Below are 6,314 nucleotides of genomic sequence, written 5' to 3'. Positions count from 1 at the left end.
CTCTCCTGCCACTTTCCCCCCAATTTAGGCCACTTCTTCCCCAAGTGACTGTTTTCATTCAAGAAAGGGCACTGGGGGTTTCACTGCACACATTTATGTGTAATGTTTAGGTAGGCTCTCCCTCTGTGGGCATTTCTAATGAGATCGACAGGAGTGTTTTCCCCCTTCAAGGAAATAAATTGCCAAACGAGTGAGATGTCACTTTTCACCTGACAGGCATCTTCCAGTTCAGGGCCTCATCAAGTGGCTAGTCCCTACAAAATCTCAGATTAAATGTCGTGGAAGACAACATTACCAGGTAGGAACTTCAGTGCCGCTGCTTTGGGAAGTGACACATGGAACACAGTACTAAATTATGTTGGGGGGTTGTCCTGCACCCCTGGCCTACTGGCGGCAAATCTGGGGGCCAATCCACCCAAGCAAATTCCCAAGATCAGGAAATGTAGTTCATGGTCAATCTAGGTAGCCAAGTTTCAAGGCCAGCAGTCAGGATACAGTCCAGAATCAAACCCGAAGCACAGACCCATCTCTATGGGGCGTCCAAGCCAAGGCCCATCAATATGGACAGTTGAGCAGACACAGCAGCTCAGCTCTCTTTTCCTTCCGTACTTTGCATGCTGATTGCCGTATCTGGGCTTTCTGAGGCGTGTGGCCCTTAACTGTTCTGAGCCTACTCCAGCTGAGGAATCACACACCTCCTTCCAGAGCTATCGAGTCCCACCTGGCCAACAAGGGAACTGGGTTGTGGGCCCTGGCTTGTCCCAGCCCATTATTATAAAGGACCCCTGAATGGTTAAGTCCAGTCAAAGGCAACTATGGGGTGTGGCGCTCATCTCGCTTCAGGCTGAGGGAGCCGGCGTTTGTCCAAAGACAGATTTCCGGGTCATGTGGCCAGTATGACTAAACTGCTTCTGGCGCAATGGAACACAATGACAGAAGCCAGAGCTCACGGAAATGCTGACCACTTTCCTGCCACACCTATTTATCTACTTGCACTGGGGTGCTTTTGAACTGCTAGGTTGGCAGGAGCTGGGACAGAGCAATGGGAGCTCACTCCATCGCGGGGATTTGAACCGCTGACCTGATCAGCAAGCCCAAGAGGCTCAGTGGTTTAGACCACAGCGCCACCTGTGTCCCACCCCCATTATTATACCCTGTACTGAAGCAAGAAAACAAATTTTTCAGTCAGTACAGTTGGATGGAATGGAAGGAAGGCTGTTCCTTTCTGAGTCAATGCTCCCAGGATTAGCTGAGCAGACTCAGGCTGTGTATACATTCCATTTAATCTGCATTCAATGTGCTTCCACCGCTGGCTTAGGAAGGGGTGAACACACCACATTAGCTACTATCCACATATATGCTGTCATTTCTTAGGAAACGCTGGGTTTTGATGCATTTCCCCGCAAACCAGCATTGATCCAAATGAGAAAAATAATGACCCAGCTGTTTTAATTCAGTAATGCGGACACAGCCTTAGTGGCATAGGGCTGTGTTCATGCAACAACAGTCATAAAGAGCAAAGGCCATACACGCAGCCAACTTAACTTGCCACATTCTGCAAAGTTTCAAGCAAGCAAGCATTATGTGTAGATACTGCTGGACTTTCTGTTGAAACAGGCACACACACACACAATTCACAAAATTCCCCGCTTATTATCATATTAAAATCCTGATAACTTGCTCATTTTTTATGAAAGATTGTAGGCCATTTTTAAAGCCTGCCTTTTCCTTTCAGCCTTTCGCTTGACCCCCAAGGCTGAAATCCTATATACATTTTGGGGAATAAGCTCAAACCTTATTCAAAGCAGTTTACTTCTGCATAGAGGTATAAGATTTCAGTGTTAGTCTCATGCTCAGCTGAAACACGCAGCCCAATCCCATGCAGGACCATTCAAAAATAGGCTCCATTGTGTTCAGTTGGGCATATACTCTTTAGGGTAAGAGCCAAAGGCGCCTACTGTATGTGTAATTGTATTTCATGCTCTGTGGATTTCATATGCAGCAGAATAGGAGGTGCTAACACGGAGCATACCACTTCAGAGTGGAAGTAGGGGGTGCTATTTTTAAATGTCCCCCCACCTCTCTATATATTTAAAAATCCTGCAAGTAAAAAACTAGCAGAAAGGTTCTAGTTCACATCCTGTGTCAATTTTCTTCTTGCGGTGAGCTTTGTGAGGGGTTTTTTTCCACACAAAGGAATATTCAAAATGCCATCTCCCCTAGCTTGGTCTGAAGTGGCACAGTCCATTCTACCAACACCAAAACAACAACACCCCCTTGATCTTCTGCATACACAACCTCTGTGGCAAGAGAACAACCCACTGGTGAGCAGTTGGTTAAGCTTATTCTGTAGAATCAGCTGGTGCAGCTCCAGCTGGGCTTACCAAAGCCCAATTTCCTGCCATGCAAAAATATCCTTCGAGAGCAATAGGAATCTAGTCAACAGTTTCCACATTATATGTGCGCACACATGGCATAAAAGAGATGACTACTGCTTGGCTCAAGACAACTGCCCCATTCTTTTTTTGCCGAGGTGAACAATCCAAGGCAGGACTTTTGTTTCTGGCACTGGGACTCCGCAGACACCGATTAGGTTCTGTCTCCATAAATAAAGAACATAAACCTCAGCAATTTTTCTCCCGACATTCTGGTTGAACAATTTTTCACTGTTGAAGGAATAATGATGCCATGGTGAAAAACAGTCAACATGGCTTATGTAAGGGGGAAGAAGTCATGCTTCAACCTATTGGAACTATCTGGAGGCTGTCAACAGGCATACAGATCCTGGTGGCCCATTGAATAAAGTGTCAATAGCTTTTTTAAATTATTCTTTAAGCTTCGTATTTAGTTTCTTACCCAAGGCCCCTGTGGTGATACAGTAGGATACCTGCCATTGAATGGAACGTCAAAGCCTCTTTTTGATTTGGAAGCGACAGGAAATACAGGGCAGGAATAAATTCAGTGAAACAAACTGGGCACTCAAGGCTGAATACTAGCACAATTTATTTAAAACTGATAATCTAGAGCTCTGGTCTTCAGCAGGTGGGTTGGGAGAAGATGAAGAAGAGTTTGGATTTGATATCCCGCTTTATCACTACCCTAAGGGGTCTCAAAGTGGCTAACATTCTCCTTTCCCTTCCTCCCCCACAACAAAACACTCTGTGAGGTGAGTGAGGCTGAGAGACTTCAGAGAAGTGTGACTGGCCCAAGGTCACCCAGCAGCTGCATGTGGAGGAGCGGGGAAGCAAACCCGGTTCACCAGATTACGAGTCCACCGCTCTTAACCACTACACCACACTGGCTGTGGGAGCCGCTAGTGAGTCATGGAATGACCCGAGGTGGGGAACAACAGAAGCTTTTCTGCCATGCAAATATATGGTAAAATATTAAGAAATGGATCTCCAAATACATGTGGGTACAGGGTCTAAAAAGGTTGAAGACTACTGATCTAGAGGCAGGGTAAATAGGTCAAGCTTGCACGAGGATACAGTGGTGCCCAGCAAGACGAATGCCTCGCAAGAAGAAAAACTCGCTAGACGAAAGGGTTTGTCAGTTTTGCGTTGCTTCGCTAGACGAATTTCCCTATGGGCTTGCTTTGCAAGACAAAAACGTCTTGCACTTTTTTCTTAAAGCCGCTTGAAGAGGCGCAGTTGCGACGGACCGTGCTTCGCAAGACGAAAAACATCGCAAGACGAAAAGACTCGCGGAACGAATTATTTTCGTCTTGCGAGGCACCACTGTATATTGTATGCAGATGATGCAGCCTTGGCAGCACACTCCAAAGAAGCTTTACAGAGACTCACCAACTGTTTTGCCCAAGCCTGCATGGAGTTCAGCCTGATGAAGACCAACATAGTGGGTCAGGACATCACCAGCACTCCACACATCAGCACTGAGGAACCTTTCCTTGGGCAAGCATATTGGTAAGGCAGCCATGGCAATGGCTCACCTCTCCAAAAGGAGATGGTTCAAGATGAAGGAGTACCAGGCTTGCGTGCTGAGCACGCTGCTTTATGGAAGTCATGGGCAACTTACAACTGCCAGGAGCAAAGCCTCAATGCCTTCCATATGTACCGTGTCAGGAAGATTTGGGGCATCACATAGCAGGACAGAGTCTGAAACAAAGGTGTGCTCTCTCAAGTCTGGCTTCAGGCACCAGGCCCATTGGCAGACCAACTCTGTGTTCTAAAGATGTCTGCAAACATTACTTGAAGGCTGGCAGCATTAACTATGCTGTGTGGAAATCCCTTGCAGATAGCCGCAGTGCCTGGAGACAGCCAGGTCATGTATCCACAGCAGTTTCCTGAGAAACTGGGAGGAGCAGAGAGAAGAAATGCCACGGTGTATCTGGACACCTCCATCTGCCCCAGCTGCAATAAAACATGTCTCTCCCGTATCGATCTCTACAGCCACAGCAGGCACTGTAACTCTCCAATGGTTTACTTTACCCCCAATGGCGCACTCTTCCCTCGTCTCTCAAGACAGATGGATGCCAACAACAACAGCAGCACAAGGAGGAAGGCATAAAAGATGAGATAGTGCCAAAACCTCAACGAAGCAATGAAAAGTACAGAGGCTCAAATAATGCTAAAATTGAAACTTTATCAATGACATAATCCTTATAAAATACTGAAATCTCTCTGGGAAGATCTTGGTTTCCTAGAAGAACAGTGACAGAACTGAAGGTTGTCTTTAGCTAAAGCACATTGGGCATTTCAATAGGGTTTTCTTTCATAGCACCATATTGAAGATTTGCTTTTCTTTGTGCCTTTAGGCTTGCACAGAACAACAACGTATTTCAGAGCAATAAAATCCATAGGAGATTGTAAAGAGTTCCATAAACTTCCCTCCACAAGCTGCTTAGTCAATGTGGTTCCATATTAATGTTTGCTGCGGTAACTATGGCACAATTTATGTGACCAGTCAACACCCCATCAGCCATGCCTGACAATTAAGGGTAAAATTATTGTCAAGACACTTGGCAGACTAGCTTGGTCATTCATACACCAGCCAGGTAACAGATAGCTACTTCTATTGTTAAATAAATATTGCCTGCAACACTAGAGAGAGATTTTAGAGCAATGTGATAATAGTTTTATTTGAAAGCCATCTGAATTAATTTTGTGCTGGTTCAATAGGTCCTTTTTGTTAATTATTATATTGGAAGTCACCTCGGGGTTTGATCCAAAAGTAGCCTATAATGAAAATTAGTATAAATACATTCTGATTAGCAGCTGCTTTTTTCTACAAGCATAGGAAAAAGCAATTAATTTGTCTTATGGTGACTATCTGATCAGACTTCAAGCTGCCCACACATTTACTTCTTCCCAGGGAAGTACCGTATTTTTCGCTCTATAACACGCACCAGACCATAACACGCACATAGTTTTTAGAGGAGGAAAACAAGAAAAAAAATATTCTAAACGAAATAGTGGATATATGATTTTTGTGGTTCATGCTGGGGCCACAGATATGTGATCTGACAGTGAGTTTGGAGTAGCCCAATGCAAAAATCCTGAGGATCCATGTGGATCCATGCTTTGTAACCACAGAGGAGGGAAGGAAGGGGAACCATGGATCCTCTGCTCACGACTGCAGCAGATTCCCCCCGCCACCCGCAGGCATTCACTCCATAACACGCACAGACATTTCCCCTTACTTTCTAGGAGGAAAAAAGTGAGTGTTATGGTGCAAAAAATACGGTAGATCAATTATTATTTAAGGATTTGGGGGCAATACACACTACCAATATGGTCCTTTAGTGCCATCTACTGTGCAGTCAAGAAAGTATTATACATACATTATTCTAGACATACAAAAAACCCTTAGCAATCTGATTTGTACAAGCAGTCCCCCTTTAATTTTGTTCAGCATTTATGTTCACCTACATGTTTTTTCACATCTCAGATTTTCACCACAGATATTAATTTTGTCCTTCCTTTTCCAAAATAAGAGAGAAATATTTTTTAAAAAAACAACAACAACAAAATGATTCTCCTGTCAAGTAAAGAAAAGCCTATATGTGCATTTATAAAGTTACTTCTTATGGCGCATGTGCACACATCTCCTGGAAGTGTTTTTAGTATCACTAATGGAAAAGACAGACTTTGACCCCAGTCCAGAGCTAGTTAGCTTTTCTAACTCCTGCTGAGTTCAATGGGATGTTATTGCCAAGTAAATGTGTATAGCATAAATCAGTGGCATAGCGTGGGTTGCCAGGGCCCGGGGCCACATGGAGGGGGGTAGGGAAATGAACAGAGTATGCATGCACATTCAACTGTCTAATAGCGTCACCCAGGAGATCACAGCTATAG

At 44.6% G+C, this 6,314-nt stretch overlaps 1 protein-coding gene across 1 annotated transcript in view; it reads left to right on the top strand.

The window, feature by feature from the left end:
• Positions 1-6,314, top strand: part of SYCP3 (synaptonemal complex protein 3) — a 113,354-nt gene that overhangs the window by 27,407 nt on the left and 79,633 nt on the right. The gene's annotated exons all lie outside the window — the stretch shown is intronic.

This window comes from Podarcis liolepis (genome assembly GCF_965112155.1).
Source record: "Podarcis liolepis genome assembly, chromosome: 10".
Classification (NCBI taxonomy): Eukaryota; Metazoa; Chordata; class Lepidosauria; order Squamata; family Lacertidae; genus Podarcis; species Podarcis liolepis.
This window is presented reverse-complemented; position numbering and strand designations above follow the sequence as displayed.